This window comes from Lactuca sativa, chromosome 9, assembly GCF_002870075.4.
Source record: "Lactuca sativa cultivar Salinas chromosome 9, Lsat_Salinas_v11, whole genome shotgun sequence".
Taxonomy (NCBI): Eukaryota; Viridiplantae; Streptophyta; class Magnoliopsida; order Asterales; family Asteraceae; genus Lactuca; species Lactuca sativa.
The window spans coordinates 24,019,377-24,045,694 of record NC_056631.2 but is presented as its reverse complement, the minus strand read 5'-3'; positions in this window follow the sequence as shown (position 1 = coordinate 24,045,694).

The following is a 26,318-nucleotide window of genomic DNA, read 5'->3' as shown; positions in this document are numbered from 1 at the left end:
GGGTTGAATTTTAACTTTTAAAATTCTAAGGGATAACGTGGAATTAAAGTATTCATAAGTGAAACTTTTTCAAATTCCAAAACTTGAGGGCAAGTTTTGAAACTATTCAAAACTAATTAATTCCATAACTTATGTGTTTCAAGTAGTTTTAATCCAAAAACTCTTCAAATTCCATAACTTGAGGACAAGTTATGGAAGACTTTAAACTAATAAAAGAATTAACTTTTCTTTATTTTATAACTTATGGAATTAATTAAGGTTACACTTTTTATTTATTTATTATTTAATGAAGAGACTCTTGGTTCTCCATAACTTGAGGACAAGTTATGGAGTCATAAAACCATTTAATTAGAACTAGACTCTTCATTTTGTAACCTTTGCCAACTTTTATGAGTTTTATGAAACTTAAATGTGACTTTTCATATAACTTGAGGACAAGTTATAAAAACATATTTTAGAATCAACTCTTAGATTAATTTGGATTGAAAACAACTATTTCACTCAACTTTTCTATTAATCTAAGCAACTCATAAGAACAAGATAATTCACATCAAACTTTTTCATGTAATTAGTCTAAACCTTAAACTAATACAAAACATGAATCTATTGACAATTATCTTTGAAATTGGATTAGCATGAACATTACCACATCAAAAACAAGTTTATAAGTCAAAAAACATCTTAGGGTAATGTTCCTAGTCCAATTCCAGCCAAAAAGGTCGAATATATGATGTCTGGGGGTCCAACTCGTCGAGTGCATGAACCAACTCGGCGAGTTGGATGCATTTTGCCTTGGACTCGGCGATTCCATTCATGGACTCGGCGAGTCTTCTGGGCAGATAGCAACAAAACTCGATTTTTCAGCTTCTATTGCAAGTATAACAAGAAAACAAGCCTAGACTTTGATACCATTGTTGGGTTTTGAGCATTCTAACACTCCTATGGTGTACATGCAACCCTATAAACCTTGGATCTAAGTTTTCTCTATTATACATGCAAATAAGAACTTTCCAAGGCTTTAATTTTAACTAGCATATTATGAAGTTCTTATACTACAAAGTACTAGTTAGATGACATACCTTTTGATGTAGCTTGATGTCTTCAAGCTTTAAGAGCTTAGCCCCAATAGTGTGGAAGCCTCAAGTGGAATCACAAATCACCAAAACACCTTTGAAGACTTTAGAGAATATGAATACTTGGTTCTCTCTAGTGAAATCGGCTAGCCCTTCTTAGTGTACCCACACTAGTGCCAATTTCACCAACAAAGGACATCTTTATATAGTATGGAGACTAGGGTTAAACCCATGACCTTTCATTTCATATGATCCATGGGTTAAATACTCCATGGACTATCCATGAAAGCTTAGCCCAACCTAAATGAACTTGGCCCATTCCATATATATATAAGAGTCCATATTTAATTAGTTCATTTTGATCACTTAATTAATTCTAAATTAAGTCGTGATCAATACTAATTAAATAATATGATTCCATATTAATATATTAGAACTTATAATATATTAATATTAATCATAAATATACTATTCTCAAAAGACTATCCATATAAATTGTGTCGGTGAAGTGCAACCCAAATGGACCATCCCGGGTCGGGTCAAGTACACACCAAATATAGTTATGGACTTAGACATTAATCCAACAGTAATAACATAGTTTTTCAATTGAATTGCATTATAAGGACAACTTTTTTCCGCAGTAAAATGAAATTTGATTTTATCTTATTTATTTATCCTTGCAATGGCATGTATGAAAAATTGATGTTTGAAGGTTTCTATTATTAGCAATAATAGATTTGATTCTTAATTATGTTATTTGTGGAGATGTCAAGAATTCACCAAATAGGGAGAGTTTCTCATTGCCCAAGTTTCAATTGGATGGAAACTTGGAATCATACAACTTGGTTGCGTGATGAATGAAAACTTTCATATTTGGAAATTAGACTAATTCTTTGACAAAGTGTCAAGTGGAGGACTAGGAGATCGAATACACTAGGTTGTGCGTTGATCAAGTCCACCACAAAGAGAGATAAGATATTCGTCATGATTTACTAAAAGTTTAGTAAATATGATTATACTTATAAGATTAAGTGTAATTCTGAGTTGATTGAAAGAGTTTCAATGAATAGTAGAACGAATAAAGAAGAATCAAGTAGGCAGAAAGATAAAAGTTTCTCTATTCAAAGAAGAAGGGAGAGTACCTTTTATTGTGTTTTATGATAGGTCTTAATGATTAAGAACCATATCTCAATAGATTCTCCAAGTGAGTCTTAGTACGTTTGTATGTCTAAGAAGAGGAATCGGGAATTGTGGAATTGGTTAAATCAAGAAGTCAATCATACTTCGTTCCAATATCGAATCTTAGAGTCATACTCCAAGATTACGAATTGAGTGACAAGTCTTAAGTAGGTTTATAACACTCATCCAATGTGGAATTTGGAAAAGGTTTTCTTATTCTTGCATATTTGAAATTGGTAAGTTGTGATGTCTTGGATAAGACAAAGACCAACTAGGACCAATTTGTGAGGTGTTTTGTCTTGATAAAAGCTACACTAACTCCTGAATATTTGTTTGTCAAGAAATGTTTCTTGATAAGAGAACATTATATGTCAAGAAGTGAGTGGGAGTTTTAATGTTTTTGAAAAAATTTTCAAGAACAAATCAAGAATAAACCTTATCGATCATCACTAGCACACGACTTGAGGTTTAGAACCTATCGTGTCGACATTATTTTGTTTCTGTGCCATTACAATTGAGTTAATTATGCATGTGAGTTCTATGAGTTCTCATTTGAATGCATAAAGACAAAGTACCTTGATCAATGGAAAGTACATTGATATGTAAGGATAAGTTGCTAAACTACTTGGAAGACCTTGTGGGCACTCGTGTTACCATAAGGCAAGAAATCAAGATTAAGAAAGTTCATTCCATATGAGTTTGGATTTGTCGCAAACTTTGGTTATGGAAAGTATTGCAAGTTAGCAATATTAATTATAGAACAGCAAAGATTCAATTTGCAAAGTTGCATGGGTTGAAAAGTTGTTTTGCTATAATTAAGGGAGAGAATATTATACTTCGTTTCAAAATCTAAAGCTTAGATTGAGAAATTTTAATAAATTTAGTCAGAGGATACATAGTGTGTTCTCAAATTTTGATTATGATTACGACATCCCTCTTCATAGTTCGAATTGTGAGAACGTGACACATAAAATATTATAGCAGAAGATTGATAAAGTATCATATCTTTATGTAAGACATTATGCATCGTGTCCCATACGCTTCAGGTATAGAATCGATTGCAAATGCTATAATATTTGACCATTATAAAATTTTCCAACTGTCTATCGCATTAAGAGGGAAAAAGGACTAGAATCGGTTTTTGTCTAAAATAATTAAACAACTATCAAAGGACGATCCAAAGTTCGCTGAGGATTGGTCGCTTGTGAGTAGTTGGAAGTATGGTATTAGATGGACCATATTGACATTATTATGAATAGATAAGATTCTATTAAGAATGACTTGTCATATGGCAAATGTGGAAGTGTTTCCATATTGGGAGTTGGATATTGAGAATCTATGTCTAGCTTATAAACTTTTATGCAAGAAGGATGTTGAAAGTAATGTACTTTGAATGTGAGACTTCGCGTCTATGGATTTGTCTTGTAACAATTTCCGATAGAGTACTTTGTAATTTCATTGGCCAAGTCTTGGTGACTTTTGTGCTATGACTTTGCAAAAGGATCATTGCATAAAATGTTAGAATCTAGCATATTCTAATAGTAGCAAAGAACCTTGTGTTCTTACACTAATGGTAAGGATTGGGAATTGTGAAATCAGCATCATTGGAAAAGTTTTTTAATTGATCTATTTCGCAAAGCATGGACCATAGGAAACAAAGTGTGCATGATTGGAGCATGCGACAATTGTTGTTGTAGTTCAAGTAATGAGTTGATTATCCAAAACATTAAATGATAAATAATGAGTAATCTATATGGTGGATAAATAGAAGTGTTTTATTTACTCTCACGAGTTTGGAGCCATATAGGATTAAGTATTATTATTATGTTTCAATTTGCATGTTTTGACTTCCAGAATAATTGGGTTATCCGAACCCCCACAATCATTCATACGATGGAAGTAGGTATGAAGGAAGACTGTCATGAAGAGTCTGTAGATTGTCTAAAGAGTTTAGACATTGCACAAGTTTGCTGCAGAGTTCATGAGTGCTTTGATAAGATTAGAGTATTGGATTAAACCCACGCTCACGTGAATCACTTCATGGATTATATCGCGAGTGATTGTGAGTTGATAATATTGTATATTCTTGAAACCGATACGTGTGAGTTGTTATTTGTTGGTCGGTTGCACATTGATAATAAGTAAACGCACCAATAACTTGGTGGTATAAAACTTATTGTTGTGTGTGATTCGATCAGTAAATGCAAGCGAGCATTTGAGTCAAAGTTTATCCGTTCCTTTTACCCAAAGTGGGATAAAAGCGATATACGTGGGCCTCTCGATGATTTAGTGATAACACCTAAGCGCTTGGCCAAGCCGGGACTAAGTTGATGTGTTCAATTGTAGTCTGTTTTCAGTCGTCATAAAGCGGAAGTCGGGAAACAGTATAGAGAGAATGATTAAAATTCATGTCTTATGTCTATACGATATCTTGAGAATGGAGGAATATATAATCCCTTATCTAAAGGACATGCTATCTGATAAGATCAGAGTTAACAGCGGCTTTTGAAAGCTACGATTGCTGATCAGGTTCTGAAGTCATATGGAAAATAGTTATTAGACTTATCCAAGTGGGAGACTATTGGATTAGTGTCTAAGTCCATAACTATTTTGGTATGTACTTGAACCGATTATGAGCATGGTCCTTTTGGGTTGCCTTCACCATAGCAATATGTAGGTTGAATTAAGGAGAGAAAGGTTTCATTATGATTTATTAATATATTATGAGAATAATATATTACAGGAGAAATCATATTGTTTAATTAATATTAGTCAAGAATTAATTAAGAATTAATTTTGTGGCAACAAGATATTAATTAAACTTAGGGGGACTGGAGTTGTAATTATAAGATAATTGTAATTGGGCTATGGATCACCTAATAAAATATAGGTTGGACGAATTCTATGGGAAGCCCATTAGAAATTGTCCAAGGGATATGTTAAAGGAGTCCATGGGCTGCTTAGGGCTTAAGCAGTCAGATTAGGGTTTCCTAGTTGTAAACCCTAATAGCCTACATGTATATAAAGGGCCCCTATGCCCTAAAAACGTGGCTAAGAGTTCCTTTAGGGTTTCTAGACGTTTTGGGCAGCCTCCTCTCTTCTCCTCTTCATCCAAGTTGCTTAGTGGTGTTTGTGACTCCATTAGAGGTGCAACACTTGAGGCACTAAGCTTTCTGAAGCCAATCAAAGCAAGGAATTGATTGTTATTGCTATATAACAATCAAAGGTAATTCTCTAAACCCTAATTCAGTTTATTATATGATAGATCTAGGGTTTATAGCTTTGGATATTCAATTGCATGTTCATTAGACAAACTAGATCCAAAAGCTATTAGGGTTTGCATGCACACCATAGGATTGATTTTTTGCTCAAAACCCATCAACACGCACCATTTGGACTTATCTTTCCAAGTGGTGGAATTTTCTCCCTTTCTTGGTCATCTTTCTCTGTCGCCAAGATCCTGCATAGAAAATATTAAACTTGAAACATCCACAAAAAAACAATAGTTAGTGATTTTAGGAAACTCTTCTTCATCCCTTTGATCCTCGAGGGCATTGACCCTATGATGATCATGTTTGGAATAAGGTTTGGATTTATAGGAATCAACCTTCCTATTGGGGTTATTATATGTGTTTGGTGGGTTGCTCATCTTTTTGGATTTCCTTGTCTTCTTCGAGCCTTATGAACCTTAGTGCTCTACTCCTTACTTTATCCATTCATTTGCATGGAGTCATTACAAGATCTTCATAGAAGGGGGAGTCCTACATTAAGCCCATTTTGATGGCTTTTACCACAGTCACCATATCGATGTTAAGAATACCCAGAGCTTCCCTACCAAACTTGTTCACCAAATCCATGAGGGATTCCTTAGGATCCTGAACCACCCAATAGAGATCACTAGTGACCTTTTTGAATGTTATGCTACAAGAAAATTGGTGTTAAAAATATTAACTTAATGTGAAAATAAATTAATAGACTAAGGAGGAACATTTAGTAGCCATTTCAAGGCTGATCCTATGAGCGTCGAGGAAAAACCCTTGCATAGGCAAGCTTCCTTCAAATATGTAGGAAAGGGGATGATCTCCATTCTTTCCCTGTATTGTGCCACATGTTCTTCAGGATCCACAGTCCCATCGTAAGACTTCATGTTGGGAGTTTGGAAACGCTTTGGGACTTCGATATCAACAATCATGTAGGCAAATCTTGAGATCATGTGGCTCGTTGGGGAAACTACCAGTATCGATTAGACCACCCTGGGCACACTTGAGATCGTCTGCCTTAACTGTTGAAGTTCCTTGGCCATAATCAGGCTTATTCCTCCATCAATATCCATGAAGTTAGCATTAAAAGTATTGTTATTCACAAAGTTACCAGGATCCTTGTTATTGGTCATAACGAAGCCTTTCCCAAGATCATGGATCATATGATCTTGCTCTTTTGGAGTTGTACCCTAAGCAGGAGTAGGGGATGATTTTGAGGATCATATCTCGTGGCAGTTTCCTAAGGAGCCTGTATTGTCAAAGTTCTAGATCTTGGGCAGTAAGATCAAGGGTGCTGCTTCTTGGGGTTTGTGGATCTATGCCCTCATTCTCTCCATTTCCTTAAGTACCATCCTATTGTCCTCATGCGATTAAGTGACTTGTCGTTCCTAACTCCTCATCATAGCAAAGAGCTCTTTGTTGGAAATCAGTACAGGAGGATCCTAAAATCCTTGGGTAGCGACTAGAAAGGTGATTTTCTTTTATGCTTAAGAACTTTTCTTAGGAGATCCGCATGGAGGTGGAGGAATGTTTTTAAAGGAAATGGGATAAATGGAGTAATAGAATAAGTTTGATTGGTTACACAAGATTCTCGAACATCTGTAAGCACCACGACCCCACGGTGGGTGCCAACTTGTTTTGGTCAAAAATCGATTAAGTGCAATTCAACCAAATTGTATGAGTGGCTGTGGTGTTAGTGCAATATAAGTGTAGAATAATAAGTGAATTACAAAGAAAGCCCTTGATCGTTTATAGGATCTCTGGCATAAAACCTTGGGAGGTGATAATGATAACCTGCCTTGTTGCTTTTTATTTATTTTAATCTTAGATTATAGAGATGATGAAGATAATACGAGTACAAGAGTAATGGTAGAGCTAATCGTGTGTTGTATGCTAAATACATGTGTTATTTATAGTCTAATGCTAGTAACAATAATTCTAAAAATTCCAAGATCCTCTGGAATCAGCATATGAACATTATTTAACTTGGTATTCCGGGTCTTTTTCCTGGTTGAGATGACTCTCCGTTGAGAATGAGTCTCACGTTGCATAATTATGTGCATGTGAGAAAAACTAAGTAGAATGTAACCGTTATAAGTGTTAGGAAATATTTGTGATAATAATCAGGATCCTAGGATATATCTAAGGATCCTGAGAGATCAAGACGATTAAGAATCCTGAATAGGATTTTAGGATCCTGCCCCTATATATATATATATATATATATATATATATATATATATATATATATATATATATATGTATATATATGCTAAATTTTTTAACTAATAGACGTGTTGCTTTCTCCTTCTTCCACCACATCCATATCTCGATCCTTTTCAAGGTTTGCACATTCAAGAGTTTTCAAGCTGCCAAAATATTATGATCCATACTCTCTCTATCGACGGGATGGGGTAGATTGATTATATAAAATTCCTATGTACTCACTAGGTTTCCCAACCTGACCCACTCAGCTTCTTTGTGTCATAGGTAGCGGTACAAAGGGACATGCACAATGAGAGATTCAAGGAGATGTAGACTGTTAGTCTAAAAGATTGTAAGGCCTGTTTATGCTTCTATTTTGTATCAGTTATGACATACCAAGCTTCTTATAAATTAATTGAAAACAATTCTTTAGATATACCTTTTATGGGACGAATTCTGCATTTTTAAACAGGTTAAGAAATAGCCAACAAAATCTAAATTAGAGTTGTTGTACTCGTTGATATCTACGTGTGGATATAAATAACGTTGAAAACCATGCTTGTATGCGAAAGATATATATTTTTGAAGCTTAGAGATTTTACGTGTATCGACTAGCCCGAAGTCGACACGTGTCACACTTGAAGGCCACCCCTGCTGCCTACCATAGGCATATTGTGGCCCTTGTATTAGGAACGACATGCACCCATGCAGATCCGACTCTCGAGAGTTTTTCGGGAAGCATTTTGGGATTCTGGGGAATTCCTTCAAGCTTGGTTCGAAGGCATCAAAGATCCAGTGAAATAGAAGCTTTTGGGTCGATGTCCTACCTACGATCTTCCTGATTTTCAATAGAAATTCTTGTAAGTTAAGTTGCACTTACTATGCTTTAGATGTAACTTATATTTATATTCATAGTCCTTATTATGAATGTTTAAATGAGATTTATCAGTGATTCCAATCATAGTACTGATTAATTTACTTACAGAAATGATGTCTAGGCTAGATCTAGTGAGGTGTTTAAAGTATGATTTCGATACTATATACTCAGTATATCAAACGGACCCTACCTCCGATATGATCTTAACTAGTTGTTCCTTGTTATCCATAGATTAGTATTCATTGCGATTTTTAAAGAATCTAATGAACAATTTAAAAACCCATATAAATACGAGAAAATAATGAAGCAAAATAATATTTGTACTTAGGTTGTTTAAAAGGGATAAGATGAAGCATTACCACCATGAGCTAGCTTTATGAGGATCTTCCACCTTAATCAGGCATGTTTTCTCACTATATTGTATACTCCAGTATATATCCTTTGTATGTAGGATGTAGTTGTCTTGTAGTATGCGATTAGGTAACTAGACTAGTTTAGTTAGTTTCATGTTATGTTTGACTATTTTTCTACTATATATATGTTGATATATTATGTGGGATTTCAGGGCATACCAGCCTCGTGCTGAAGGCCAATATACTCGGGCGGACCAGCTTTATGGAAAGGCCAAAGGAGTGGACCACCTTTATGTTGAAGGCCATTATGTGTATGTATTGTATATGAAGTGTGGTTTATGGAATTTTGAGGAACTCACTAAGATTTGTGCTTACCCAGTTGAATATAAATGTTTTATAAGTATTTCCTCGAATCTTCAGAAGGGCATGGCTCGATTGTACACATGCTCATTCGCATCATGTTTTCCGAATAATGTAATTATACTCTAATATATTTGACTAAATAAAAAAGAAAAATTTTATGTTGAAAATCAGGACATTATAAATTGGTAACATAACCCTATTTGATAGAATTAGATGAACACTCTTGTGATTCCAAACTCAAACTAAGGATCTAAATATATTAGTAAATTGTTTAAAGAAAAATAACATTATTTAAAAGAAAAGAATGCGATGCGTAAAGTCAGCCAAAGCTCAGAAAGGAAAGTGATTCCAAGAATATCCATATTGTTATGTATGTTGATATATGAACTACTAGAAATATATGTTAGTATATAGGTTGTGGATCTTTTCAGGAATTACCGGATAGAACTCCCTGATACATAAGATGCTTTATACCCTAGGAAATTGTTTGTTAAATGCTATTTAGAAACTATATTGACATTATTTATTTATTTAACAAATACGTTAGGTTACATGCTTCTAGAATTAAATAGTTATAGATTGGTTGATTTGGCGCTATTGTGAAACTCTTGTCTGAGTCCAAACATTTTAGTGTCGGATCTTTCAGTCGACAAACAATTTAATTTTAGTAACATGTAATTGTATTCATCTGATAATTAATTAATACTAGTAGAAGTTCTTCTTAAGCTGATAGTAAGGTGAAGTAGAGAGAATCCTAGAATGAGAGTCTAGGATGTATATCATGTTCTTGATAAGATATCTATTCATAAGATAGGGCTTCGGTAGAGATGCAAAAACCTAGTTGAGTCTAGGAAAATCTATTGTATGTGCTTGTTGGGACACATGCATATATGTTTAGCGGTCATCGTGTGCAGTGTTGAAAAGTGACTTAGAAGCTGCGAGGCAATTCTTAGGATGAGTATGAGTAAGTGTGAAAGGTAGTAGAGGCCTATATTACCCGAAGCACAGGACTCGTACTTAGATCAGGAAAAGTCACAAAGTTACTAGTTGGGTAGATAGTATGATAACACTATAAATCGGATTTGCATTGTTTCCGTCGTTACATGTTGTATGGTGATATCTAGAAAAGTGACTCTAAGTTCGAACCCAAGTGGCCAAGAAGGATCGAGTCCAAATAAAGTAGATTTGCATAAGAGGGTTGCTGATGATAACCTTGTCAGACATAGTTCCAACTTTAATCATTTAAGAAGGAGCGATTAAGGAGATCGATGGGAGGATTGCAGTCTTCGTTGCGGTTCAGTAGCCAATAGTTACAATTGCTACCTATATTAATGTGATTATGTATCAACATCACATGATCAAGGAGGAAGGATCAAGTTGTTAGCACATGGAGGATAAGAGAGTTGGAAGGTGTTTTCCATATTAGGGTATGTCTCATAGAGACAAGGGTTCAATTCGTTATAAATCATTTTACAACAAAAGGTCGCCAATATATGATTGTTCGATCTAATATTATAGTTGTGATAGAAAATGTGTCATGGTATGAGTGAGGATGGAATGTGTGTTTGTGTCCATCGGAAGTGGATTGTATGACTCAAGAGTTAGGACTGAAGTTCCATCGGAGGTTGAGGGAACATGTGTAGGTTCAAGAGCCACCATTAAAGAATATGTCCACACCTTTTGATTTTCATGCAGGAGACGAGGGAAGCTATGATCATTGTAGATAGTATAAAAACACACATGTAAGCATGTTTTGTGCACTTACACCCAAGTGTTTTAGAGGTGTTAAGGGATCATTACAAGAGGCATAGCCAGAAGGCGACCAAGTGATTATCCCAGAGAAAATAGGAAGGATGGAGTGAACCCAACAACCTTCGTTGTTGCTAGTAGTTAGACTATGCTAGTAATACCTATTTATACCATTTAGTTATACATGTGCATTAGTGTTTTTTGAGACAACATTGTGCTTGTCACGACCTTATCCTCTTTTGTTCGTGCTATGCAAGGAGACCACTTGCGGTGGGAACAAATAATAATGATACCATAGGACTTCCAGAGCCATTAGATATAATGATCATGAGTTTCTTCAAGTCAAAAGGAGCAATAGATCACATAAGCAAAGCCCGACTGGACTTTGGTCAGTTACGAGTAGCAGTTGTTGATCGATCGAACCTAAGTGAGGGAGGATCAACCGCTAAGGAAAAAATGTGGTGGCTAGTTCTACTTTTTGATTTCAACGTCAAAGTCCAGGAAGAGTTGTGGCACAAGTGAGTGGATTTTATTAATTTCGGTTTTGTTTTCATTATGTGGGTAACAGAAGAAGAAAGTCTTATACTAGAATACCAAATAGGCTATGACTTTCTTGGAGTGCTCCTCAAGGAAAGGTTGGCCTCTCCTCCCAAGCATCTGGTAGGATTTAGGAATTGGCCAAATTATCGGGTACAACTCAAATAGTCAAGAGAACCATGTAGGTTATTGCCCTCAAGCGTGCACAAATTATCCTCACAATGTTGGAACTGCTAGATATGGAATCTAATGGGTTGTATAGTTCACCGTAAGGAGATTCGAGTACTTTTATGTAGAAAAATGATAGACCACTCGAGGTATACATCAGAATTTGAGAGTGGGTTAAGATCGTTGTAAGGATTTAGTTATCATACATCCAAGAATTACAATGGTAGGATCGATGTGAAAGAAAAAGATGTTTATGTGGTATGACCTTTTTAAAACACATCGTGTGTTGTATGTACAGGTATAATAAGAGACTCATTGAAGGGGATCATTCAAGACGGACTACGTCCATTAACAGAGGTGGTGAAACTTCCCAAGGATTGCAGATGTATCATCAGTCGTAACAACCCGTTATTTTCAAATCTGTAAAGTCAACAAAAGTCAACCAAGGTCAACAAAAGTCAATGTTGCTAAATAAAAGTTAAATTTGTTGATTTAGAATTTATTAAGGCTAAATTAATAATTTAATATATGGAAATTTCTTTTTATTAAAGTGTTGCAAAATCCCTTGCCAAGTTTTATCTTCAATCCCATGTGAGATGGAGATAATTTCAAAATCTTCTCCCATGTAATATGGGATAGAGAATTTCGAATTCTTCTTACCCTTTAATGGTTCTAGAATATTTCAATTAGTAAATATTTTAACTAATTAATATTTACCCCCTTGAATTTATTAATTCTCAATTAATTCTAAAACAATTTGTGGTTAATTTATTAAACATAATAAATTAACAATCATATTTTATCTTTATGTACGTTTCTTTTAAAACCACATTTATGTCTTGAGGGAAAACCAAAAAGGACTCTGGTGTTATTTAGAAATATTACCGATAGTTAATAACCTTTGACAATATTTCCCACATGAACATGGAACATCATCAAAACTTTGTTTACATGTCTCTTCTTTTTAAAGCAATATTATTTTAGATTTTTTGTATTGTGATAACTTGGTCCTACACTTGTTCTTTCCTTTGATGGACATTGGTATGTTTTACTTTTTGTTAATCATCACTCTAGACACATGTTGATCTTTCCAATGTATCAAAAATTAGATGTCAACAATATCTTTAAAATTTTTGTTACAATGTTTAAGAGAAGATTTCTCACCAAAGTAAAAATGTACAAACTGATTGGGGTGGGGATTTTAGAAAGTTGTCTTACTTTCTCCCATCACTTGGTATTGTCCACCAACTCTTTTGCCTGCACACTAGTGCATAAACCAACTTCGTTGAATGTCGACATCACCATGTTGTTGAAACCAACATTGCTCTAATAGCACAATCTAATGTTTAAAAACACTTTTGGCACTTTTCCTTTGCCACAACGATATACCATATCAATAACATTCCCTTTCACACATCAACAAACTCGTCTTACTTTCAACATCTCTTCAATTTCATTCCTAACTATTAATTCATTAGGGTCTTCAGGTGTCTTTGTCTTCTCTACCTTCCTCCATATAACCATCATAAGATGGACATTAGATCCACCACTTGTGTTTTTATTGTATAAAGTTCACTTCATCATAGCTACCATTTCCTTGACTTATCTACTAACTTTATTTATATCGTTTTTCATGTTTTCTTTGATGAAACGTCTTCTCTTTTAGCCAAAACTCCAACCCCAACCTTGTCAAATTGATGACCGTTATACTATGCCTCTTAGGCATCACCTCATGTGATGTCTGATATCCCCTCTCTCGAATAGTTAAGCAACTCCTTGTTATCACCTCGTTTAGTGCCTGATACTCCCCTATCCATATACCACCTTCAGCTGAATCATCTATGTTGGTAGCTACTACTCCCAACTCAACCATTCCACGACCCTTCTTTAGTACAAAAACCACACCTCCTCATCCTCGTCCAAGTTTGTCTCATCTCTAACATAACCTAAATTAATGTGTCCCTTCCCAACCTTTGGCTCACCACCATATCCTCCAATTCTACGATGAAACCTACCTTGTTTTCCATCACCAACAAACACCGAGAGTGGCATCAAACAATTGACCAAGAGTATTCTAGTCTTGTTAAAAATTGCATTTGACACATGGTTCCTGCTATTAATTTTCATATAAAGCATGTGGATGTTGATTTTCACTTTTTAGAGAAATAGTTCGTAGAGGAGATCTTCGTCTTCAATTCATACCAACACATGATAATATTGTAACAATCTTTACAACATTATTGCCAACTCCAAAATTTCTCTTTCTACGATCCAAATTACATATCATTACACATCTTTAACTTGTGCGGATGCATTAGATACTCTTGTAATTACCTTAAACTAGAGGTACTTGAGTGTAATATTTATCTTTATTTATGGAGATCTTTTGTAATCTATTATTCTCATCTTATACAACTCTTAATTATACAAATATTTATCTAAAAAGGTTGTACAAAATCTTGTAATTTTATTTTTATAAAAAATTGTAATAAACCCTTAAAAATAATTTGTAAAAAAAATACAAAACAAAAACTACTACAAATTTGTAAAAAAGTGTTTTGAAAATATGGACCAAAATTATAAAAAAGTTTATAACTTTTGACAAAGTTATAAAACTATAAAATTGTAAAATGGGCTTGTTATATGGTATATTTATAACAGATGAGTGATAATCTATATACACCACTGTTTAACCATACGCAACAAATTATGGTTTATACAGTTGTACAGTACAATCATATAAAACATTAATTATTGTATATGGCTAAAAAAATGTTGTATATAAATCACTAGCTATGGATAAAAACAAAAAATATGTATCTATTTAATATAATAAAATCCGTTTATGGTAAGATAAAATTAATTTGTTTCCTAAAATTAATGTTAACTCTTTAAATGACGGATTTTCTCTAGTACTTGATTTTTTAGCACTGAAAAGTGCATGACATCGTGTAATAATTGTTTAATTTATGTACTTAAGTATGACATTTTGCATATATATATTTTGGCGACTCAAGACATATTCCTCAAGTACATAGATTCTACTGAGACGTTAGAAAATACATGCCTACCAATTAATAATTAGTGATATATAAAGTAAGCAATAAATATTTGACCTTCGCCATATATAAATGATAAATCCGATGTAGGGCCTTAAATCTTAATTCATGTCCCTCCTTCCCCCTCCTCAAAATAAATAAACAAATAAGAAAGAAAATATAAAAACAAAAGAAAAAAAAAAAAGTCAAAGCTCAAATCTTGTGTAGTGTGTTGAGTAAGTCCACATATTCATTTATATTAAGCTTAAGTCGGTGCATAGTTGAAATAAGAGTGACAGAGAAAGAAGTGACTTAAAGCCTTTGAAAGATAAGGTAAATCCCCACAAGCAACTAGCACTCGAGTCCTTTTCAAAAAAAATTCTTTCTTTCTATGTAACTCATGGAGGCAAGAAAAGCATTTCCTTTAAGCTTAATAATCGGCTTTTCTTGAGTGAAAGCCAAGAACTACATGTGCCAATAATATGGGTATATATAGTACCATCGCAAAATGGTCAACTGCGGTTTGCCAATAATGTTATTCATTATAGTTGGTTAGGTTTATATGCCATTATATAGTTAACTTGATTTATATATATATATATATATATATATATATATATATATATATATATATATATATATATATATATATATATATATATATATATATATATATATATATATATATATATATATATATATATATATATATATATATTCAATCGTTTAATTTTTGAGGTTACGAAAGATTGTCTTAGTCTTATGTAGGGATGACAATTTGGCCCCCTGAACCGAACCAAATCCGAACTGAACCGAATCGAATTAGGCATGAATAAGCAAATCGATTCGGGTTTCGGGTTCTTTATTAGGCTTATTCGATTCGGGTTATCCAAATAAGAGCTTTTTCGGTTCTAAATATCCGACACAAATAAGCATTCATCGTCCCCTTTCTCTTATCGACATGAATCAAAATCACAATTCACACTTTTTCTCGTCATTCATAACAGGAAAAAAAAACCTACGCTCGTTCTCGCTATTTCAAAATCGACGAATCTTCTTAACTATTTCCAAACTCGAAATCACTTCTATTGATCCTTCCTCATGTTTTAGACTTTCAAAAATTGACCCTTCCTATTGTCTCTAAGGATTCACGAATTCCTAATTTGTCTAGTCATGATGTAACACCCCGATTTACTGGATGTGGAACTTGAGGATTTAGTGCAAGTTGAAGGGCCTACTCGATGAGTTGGGCGCGTGGGTTAGGAATTCTACTCGTGGAGTTGGAGGGATGGACTCGACAAGTTGAGGCTGTGTGATGAAACCCTAATTTCTCGGATGTACAACCTATTTAAAGGACCTTAAGTCCTTTACCTCGCCTCCCTTACCACCTTTCATGTCCAGAGAGTAACCCTAGCAAGCTAAGGGTGTGTGTGAGGCCAAAAGCGTGTTTTTGGAGCATTCCTTGAAGAGGCTTGGAACAAGGGGAAGCTTGTAGATCCAACATCTACATCATGTTGGCATCCAGTGGGAGGTAAAAAGTCTCTACCTTGGCTTTCCATTACTTAGATCACTTTTTATGTGAGTTTATGGGATCTTTGGTGCAAAATGAGGGTCATTCTCGAGTTAAGCTTCCCATAGGGTATGAGTTTCAGATCTGGACTTCTCTAGGTCCCATGTACATAAAGTTTCAAGCTTTACGAAGCTTTGACCCGTCTTCATGTCCTAAACCCCATCTTGAGCTTAGTGTTAGGTGTTATAGCCTTATGAGGCCTTGCATGAGCATAAAGTTAGCAACTTTATGTGGAAAATAGATCATATGAGGCTGGATCTGGAGTTTGGAGCATTGGAATCGACTAGAATGAGTTTAATATGAAAGGACTGAAGAAGACGAGTTGGGCATCCAACTCGACAAGTTGAGTCGGGTTTTCCCTTTTTGGACTAAGAGTAAAATCGACGAGTGTCTAGGGTTTTCCCCGATCTTTAGGATTTTGTATGGAATCGACGAGTTGGCTAGCAACTCGGCGAGTTGACTCGGGTTTCCATGTTTTAGTGAGCACTGAGGAACTCAATGAGTACATGAGTTGCACTCGACGAGTTGGGTCAGCTGTAACTATTGACTTCCGTTGACTTTAAGGTTTGGTCAAGTTGTGGATATTGGAGGCTATGTAGGGCGGAGTCTAGACCAACAGCTCGAGTGTGGGATATATTGTTTTACTCTGCGAGGTGAGTCTTCTCACTATACTTACCTGAGCGGTAATACTGTGTGACCAGAGAGTCTTATTTGAGTTATGTACCGGAGGGTCCTATGTGTTTATACCGACTTATGTGATATTATGCATTTTGTCTTTGTGATATATGCTATATTATTCTGTGATTTATTGAGTAGGACCGGAGGGTCCAAACCGAGCTGTGAGACCGAAGGGTCCTCATTGAGACACTTGACAGAAAGGGTCCACACTGAGCCATGAGACCGGAGGGTCCTCACCAAGACACATGAGACCGTAGGGTCTGTACCGAGTTATAGCCATTAGAGGCTTATTATTTGTGTATGTGGTATTTTGGGGAACTCACTAAGCTTCGTGCTTACCGTGTTGTGTGATATGTGTTTCAGGTACTTCTCAGGATTGCGAGAAGGCGCCGGCTTGATTATACACGCCTGTTCGAGATTATGTTTGAGAATTATGGGATATTATCAGTTGTTTGTTGACTCATGTTTATGGACAATTGATACATTGGGGTTTTTGGGAAAATGTGATATTGAGTTTTATGTGATTTAAAAATGAAAATTTTGCTTGAAAATTTAGTGTTACAAGTTTGTATCGGAGCCAAGTTTGGGGGATTCAGATGTACTCTCGGGTATGTCTGGACTCAAACTGAGGATATGTTAGGAGCAAAGTCACGCTTGGATGTATTTGTGCTTTACCCACTTGTATTGTGTGATGAGTTGTCTTTACTATAAATAGGAAGTGAGTGACACTCATTTATGTAATGAACACTTTGAGAGCATTAGTTTAGATAGAGAAATTGCAAGACCCATTTATACTCTTTCTATCAATACTAAGGAGAGCTAAACCCAAATTTATTTACTTCATGTGTTCTTGAGTTTCGATGATGACTCACTAGATCTTTTCTTATTCCGTACATGCCATCATAATCAACACAACTAGATTTGGTATTAGAGCAAGAATCAAACTGTTTTGATCTGATTTTCTCCCGTTTCAAAAGATTTTTGAATCTCATTCTAGATTCAAAAGTTTCTGCACTTTTGATCCTGAAAATCTTTGTAGACCTTCAGTTTTGATTTGATTCTGCATTTCGATTGACAAATCGAGTGTTTAGTGTTCATTTGTTGTTTGATTCATAGTGTTAATCTCAAATTTCCCAAGCTTTTCTTTGAAATTGTATGTACATAAATGGTGAACTTCAACATGAATACCATGACTTCTTTCTCACATTTGCTAGGATCTTCAACTCAGATTCCTACGCTTATTCCAGAGTATTACGATCAATGGGAAGATCAAATAGAGGATTACTTAAATGGACTCGATGAAGAGCTATGGAAGTGCATTACTGATGATGTTCATCAACCTCCATTTGTTCAAAGCATTGGAAATTTTGCATCAACTCAAAGTGTTACTGAACAAAATGAAAGACTACAGAATAATGAGAAAAGATGCATGAGAGAGCTTCGTGGTGCTCTTCCTCCTATGGTGTATAATTACATTTGAACCTGCAAAACCTCATAACAAATCTGGAAGATATTGAAGGAAAAGTACCAGGGTAGAGAGAAGACCAAAATCAATTCAGTCAAGCAAAGTCTGATAGAATTAAGGGAGTTTAAGCAAAAAGATGGTGAGTCGATCGAATTGTACTAGGACCGTCTAAACGAGCTCATCTACAAGTGTAATAGATATGGAATTACCAGGTCTACTATGGAATACAACCTTACTTTCATAATGGGGCTTCGCAAGGATTGGAGGAATGTGAGTTTGATGATGAAGACACAACAAACCTTCGATTTTTTGACTCTTAATGATCTTTACAATCAGCTAAAAGCTCACGAAACTGAAGTGAAAGAAAGAGCTGAAGAGTCAAAGATCAATTTTGGAGGTCCACTAGCATTGGTTTCGAAGGTATTGGGAAGAGTAGGTGAGATGGAAGCTATTGAGAAGGAAAGTTTCACAGATGAAGGTCTTATCGTTAACTCTGATGACGAAACGATGGATTTCTACTCTAACAACAGAGTAAAGAAGTTTTATAAGAAACCGTTCAGTGCAAAGTCGAAAGTCGGTGAAATGAAGGAAAGTAACATTGGAAAATTTAGTGATGAGAAGAAGTTCGAGAAGAAAGAGTTTAAGGGTGAAGATTTGAAACAAGAGAAAAAGCTAAACGGTGATTCGGAAATTGATTGTCATTACTGTCGGTAGCAAATCACATTGGCAATGATTTTATGCTGAAGAAGAAAGAAGAAAATATGAATAGGGTTTAGGATGAGGCATACTATTCCGAAAAGATGGAAGAAGTGAGGGAAAAATCAAAGGGATTGTCACTGGTTGCGAGAGGAGAAGATGAGGATGATGGCAAATATCAAATATGGACTTTAGGCTCAGATGATGAAGAGATGAAAAATCCAACACATGGAGCCATTTTTGCAAAGTTTGAGGAGGATGAATAAGATAAGATTATTGGTCGTTGCTTTGTTCAACATCAACAAACAAAGCACCAATGACTTCGAAGGTACGTTCTCTACTTTAAACCTTTAATATTCCTTCAAGTGCTTATGATTCAGTGTTAACTAAGTTTGATGTTGCTGTTACTTATGTTAATAATCTAGTGATTTCTACTAGCAATGAAGCTAAACAATCTAGTACTTAGTTACGAGAAACCCAAAGGATGTTGGAGGCGAAGAAGGCTAAGATAGATCATCTAGAGTTGCAAATAACGAACATCATGATTGATAGAGATAGTTTGAATACAGATAATAGGATTTTTTTAAAACAAAGGAATATTTACTATAATTTTGCTAAAAGACTCTATTCTAAGTTAACTGAATTGCATCACACTAGTGACATAAGTAAAGAACAACATAGGAAGCTTCTACCATTCTTATCTTTCGAAAGGGAAAAAGTAGAAACAACTTCTTATGATAAAGTTCATGATAATAGATATCTCTATGAAATAGTAAAAATTGATGAACATCTAGATGCTAATGATCTTGTTGATATAGTTAATAACACCTTGAATATAAATGAACAAATCAAGATTTTGAAAAAGACTGAGAATTCGACTTCTGACTCTCAAAACAACTTTGTTGATATCGAAGATGACAATATGAGTGAAATTGAAGCAGAGGAAGTTGTTGACTATTCTCAGTTATCTGTCATTAATGTCAAATCATTAGCTAAGGGTAAAGAAAAATGTCATGATTCGAATATTAAAGTTGACAAAGAGCAACCCTCTACTTCAAAAGTTTTTGAACCTGACCATGTGATTGTCGAAGATAGTCTGACTGATAGTCATGATGATGACAATGTTTTGAAAGAAACAATTGATCCAAATGTTTCGAAAGAAACAAAAATTCATCGCATTGTTGAAGATCAGGTGTATAAAGAAACAAATAAATCTGACAAAATCATGAAAGAAAAAGGATCTCATTATATTGAACCTAATTTTGTAGTGTATCCAAACATCAAGTGTACTGATAATGCTTTCTTTCCAAATCAACTTTTTGTTACAAAGGGTAATGGCGAAAGTGTAAAACCAGAGATAAAGAAATTGGTTGAAGAGGACAATAAGAAAGCTTCGAAGGAAGGCTTTTTCTCAAATCAAAGCACCATGGAGAACAATCTTACCAAAAACTCATACACTTTTCAACGACAAAAGCCAAGTCGAACTTGCGTGGCTAAAACTGAAACGTCAAAGATTGAGAAACAAACAAACGTTAAAGTTTCTGAAAAACAAATTGAAAAAGTTCAGAGTCAAAAAGAAATTATTCAAAAGATTTCACAAGAAAATGGGATTTCAATGAATAAGGCACGAAACAAGGCTTATTGGAATACGTATGTGTCTAAAAAGAAACAACAAAAATTTTCTTCCAAAAAGTCTGAAAAGAAAAAGTCTGAATCAGTTAAGACAAAATCACAAAATTCATTTTCTAGTGAAAAGAAATCAATGTCAAAACCTTCGAAATCACGAAAAGATTTTTCTAAAGACAAGGAACATGTTTTGAAACCAAACCAAAAATCAAATGTTCAAACTTCTTATCATGAAAATTATGTGAAAAGTCAACAAAAAGGTTTTGTTAAGAATTCAAACAATCAAAGGTTTTCACAAAATAATTTTCAGAGAAGTGATTTTCGAACAAATGAACAAAAGAATTATCATCGTGTTCCTTATCAAAATTAGTTTTCAAATTCACAAACAGTTTTTCTAAAGAAGAATGTTGGATATCAAAGCTGATTTCCAGATCGTTATAATCCTCATGTTTCGACAAGAAAACCAACAAGACACTTTGAGAATTTCAAAGTTCAAGGGAGGAGAAATGAATATTTCAAGCCTGATCAACCCCAATTTCAAAACCCACCTTCGAAACAAACCACAAAAGCTACATTTGTGAAAGGAAAAACAGATGTGCAAAATATCAATCATTGGTTGGATGGAATGGGAAAGAGTTTCAATATGGGAAATTCTCTCTACAACAAATTAAGGATGCATATGAGAAGTATCTGAGTGAATCCTCAAATGGAAGTTCTTCATCAAAAAAATCAAATCCTTCTGTTCAAAAATGGAGAGAAGTTTTGACAGAAAAAGTCAGTAAGAAAGAACCTAAGAAGAGTGAGGTGCACGTTATTGTTGACTTTAAATCTTCGAATGATTACATTTCGATACCCTTAGATATTGATGTGGACTTAATTGATATAGTCAAAACTAAAGTTCGAAACTGGATAATTGGATCTTCGATACATGAAGCTTTTTATTTTAACATCCCAGGACCCAAACAGCCTTGGGGACCTAAATTCTTTAAATGATTGCAGGTTTTGTGTGACGATCAATACGATGACAAATGGTGTATCGACAATGGTTTTTCTCGTCACATGACTAGGAAGAAGGAAAACTTGAGTGATTTTCGAAGTCTGGACCATGTTGGTTTTGTGAAATTTGGAAATAATAACAAGTGTCAAGTCAAAGGCTATGGGAAAGTGACCAATGGGAAGTTTATAGTAAACAGAGTTGCTTATGTCGAAGGTCTTCAACACAATTTGATAAGTGTTTCACAACTTGTTGTGGGCATTGGCAATCAAGTAGTTTTTAATGAAAAGGAAGTTTCATCTCCAATATCGAAACAAAAGAAGTTCTTAAATCAAAACGAAAAGGAGATATGTTTACACTTGACATCAAACCCATTGTTGGTGTTCCTTTTGTTTGTTTACTTTTGAAAGCTTCCTATGATATAAGTTGGCTATGGCATCGAAGCTTGTCACATTTGAATTTTAAAAGTCTGAACAAATTGGTGGTAAAAGATCTTGTTCGAGGTTTGCCTATGTTAAAATTTGATAATGATTCTCTTTGTGCAGCTTGCGAACAAGGAAAACAACATAGACAAGGTCATCCGATTGTGATAGATTCAAAAATCGTCGAACCTTTGAAACTTCTTCATATTGACCTTTGTGGTCCTTCGACGGTTGAAACACTCAACAAAAATTGGTACATTCTGGTTATTGTTGATGATTTTTCCAGGTTTACTTGGGGATAGTTTCTTCGTTTGAAATCAGAAACAACCCAAGTGATGATTGATTTTATCAAACATATCGAATTAAGTTAGAAGTTGCAAAATAAAGAGTGATAATGGATCTGAGTTCAAGAACAAGGTTCTCGATTCGTTTTTGGCTGACAAATGAATTTCTCACAATTTTTCTTCTCGTTACACACCTCAAAAAAAATGGTGTTGTTGAAAGGAGAAATCGTTCACTCTGTGAAGCAGCAAGAACAATGTTGACTTACGAAAATCTTCCATAATATCTATCAGTTGAAGCTGTTTCAACTGCTTGCTTTACTTAAAATCAGTCTTTTATTCATAGAAGATTTGATATCACCCCTTATGAAATCATTAACAATAGGAAACCAAATGTAAAAATTTTCCATGTTTTTGGTTGCAGGTGCTTCATTATGAATCTTAAGGATAGTCTTTCGAAATTTCAGTCTAAGGCTGATGAAGGAATATTCTTAGGATATTCTCATAATTCTGTGGCATACAGGGTACTCAATAAGCGAACAAGGAAGATCGAAGAAATCTTTAATCTCACATTCGATGATCACTATGTTAAAAGTGTTGAAAAATATTTTGAGAAAAAACCAATCGTTAATGAATCAAATTCTGAAGTTGAAAGAGTTAATTCATTAGATTTTGATTATGATTTAATTTTTGGTACTCCTGATAGGGCTATTGATGCTGAAATCCATGCTAAGGATAATCGAATTTCTAAAGCATCGAAACATTCTAAAGATTCGACAGTAATCCAACATATTGCTGATTACCACTCGACAACAAATTCTTCGATTGATAACGAAAGTCTACCAATTTTACAAACTGATCAAGTTGAGGGGGTGTAACAAAGTAAATTTTCAAAACAAAATTTCATTTTTAAAACATACTTTTATTCACAAGATAATATCAAAACATAATGTATCCCATGTTATCATCACAAAACATATCCCAGAATCTCAAGTGCATAAATCTTCATCAGTATGTAGATATCATGTCGGTGCCTTCCCGCGATCCTCGCTAGTACCTGAAACACATATCACATAACACGATAAGCATAAATGCTTAGTGAGTTCCCCAAAATACCACATACAACACATAAGCCTTTCCAGGCCATAACTCTGTGGGACCTTCCGGTCCAAGTGTCTCAGGGGACTTCCGTCCCGAATCCCAGTAGACCTCCTGGTCCAAGTGTCTCAGGGGACTTTCGTCCCGAATCCCGGTAGATGAGACATCCCCATTTTCACGACCAGAAAAGACCGATTTTGTTTATGCTTTATAAAAATCAGAGTATTTCTTTTCATAAAAATGTTGCGGAATTTGTTCCCAGAAAAACATGATAGATACGTTATTAAAACATTTTCGAAGAAACGTATTTTTATTTATTTTAAAACGTTTGGGATGTCATCGTCAATACAGAAACATAAGCATAAACAGAACTTACTAGTGATATACATCTCTTTAATCTCTTAGTGTAATGTCACTTCATATCGACACCTGTGATATAAATAAAATGAGTGGGTGAGGTTGGGAAACCTGGTGAGTACATAGGGTTTCCAACCCACAATAATATAATTATTATGTTCAAACAATCAAACAATCATCCCAATTACCCATCCCCATTATCTTCTTTACTCTTAAGGATCTACCCTAAGAATCAACCATTCCTCGTTCATACATTCCTAAGGATCATCCTAAGAAATCGGCACGAAGTCCATCGTCACCGGGGTTTAGGCACTAAGTCTGCATAGTTGCCAGAATTTATACAATAGGCACTAAGTCTGCACAGTCGCCAGGGTTTTGGCACCAAGTTTGCATGATCACCAGGGTTTAGGCATCAAGTCTACATGATCTCCAGGGTTTAGGCATCAAGTCTGCATGATCACCAAGGTTTAGAGTACACCGAGTGAACACATCGTTCACAACACTTACAGGTTGCGAGCCAGCTAGTGTTCCACGGGACTGTTTAGAATAGTCCGTGGTTGTCATCCATACTCCGCTGAATGACGGGGCCATCGTTTGGGAAAAGGCTTCTCACATCGTTCACCTCTCACCCTCACCTCGTGGTCTATAACACCTCTCAACTCATCGTCCAACTCATATTCCATCTATTATATCTACCCATATTTTATCCCAACATTTTCGTAGATATAAAATACATATACAATTTAAATCGTGTATAAAATCGTTCATCTAGCATAGACAGCAAGTATTCAGATAATATGCACACATAGCACGTAATTTATATAAAATACTTCATATCTATGTGTAAGATGAAAGTAACTATGCACTCACCTGATAAGGTGGCGACTCAACACTCGGACAGCGTTTCGATACTCTCAAAACAGTTTTCCTTCAATAAAACAGCAGATTTTAAAGAAAATCGAGCTTTGCTCGGAGCATCGTTTCCGAAAACGAAAGACCCCTTTTTCTCGGGACTCTGGGAGCCTTGGGGCTTCCTTAGGGTGCTAGGGGGTTTCCTAGGGTTTTGGGGGGTTAAAATGGGTTAGCGAGAGAGAAAGTAGTGAGAGAAAGAATCATGCCAGCCTTCGCAACCCTTTTATAGGCGCAACTCCTTGGACGAACGTTGGGCGTTCAGCAGCGCTACACTGGGCGTAGCTCGGGTAAGCATGCCAGCCTCGCACCAGCTGGCTCGCACCTGCATCGGATAGATAAGAAGCGAAGGTACGCTGGGCGTACCAACCTCGGACACGGGGCATAATAGCGAGGGTTACGTGGCATGATCCGAAGCGTGTTTCTTCATCAGCGATGGGTGGTCCAAATGCTGCCACGTCACCAGCTCCTCACCAGGCTTCGCAAATTCGACTAAAATCTTTAAAAAATCGTAACTTTTGCAGACGAGCTCCGTTTTCAATGTTCTTTATATCCACACAAAGGCGGGAACGTACTCTACAACTTTCGTTTAGACTACGTTGGCTAATTTTGACTTTATTTTAAAATTTACATTATTAACATGTCGGGATAGGATTAGTTCGTTAAATTCACATAACTTCTTCATCCGACATCCGTTTTCACCCATCTTTTTCTCGTTACACTACTCTTAACGAGATCTTCGATTCTCGTTTAGGTCGTGTTGGCTAAAAACCGCTCGATCTAATATTCGAATTTCGGGCTGTATACTTCTAATCCGAAACTTAGAAAAATTATAACTTCCTCATATGAAGTCAGATTTGGGCGTTCTTTTTATGGACGCTCTCGGTTTAACGTATTCCACGACTTTTGTTTAGATCGCTAAGGCTAAATCTTGCTCTATCGTAATTTCACTATTTACGTTTCCCAGTATCATGCCGGTTCCGTCGCGAAACTTCGATGGGTCATAACTTCTTCGTTAAAACTCGGATTTCGGCGTTCTTTATATGTACGGAAACATTATGACATATTCTACAACTTGGTTAAGATTTATTTATTCTAAATAATCTTTTGTCGAAAAGTCATTTTCGACACTTATTGCCTCTAATTTGACTAGCCCGGATCTACGGGCTTTACAGTAGACCTTTCGGTCCTACACGTATCGACCTTCTGGTCCATAACCTCCTGACCTTCCAGTCCATTTCCTCTTGACCTTCCAGTTCATATCATCTTGACCTTCCAGTCCTCATCATACATAGCATACATAACGCACACATATCACATATCAGCATATAACACATACATCTCATAGCATATAAGACCTTTCGGTCACACATAGGTACCCTTGCAGGTACAGTATAGTGAGAAGACTCACCTCGTCTGA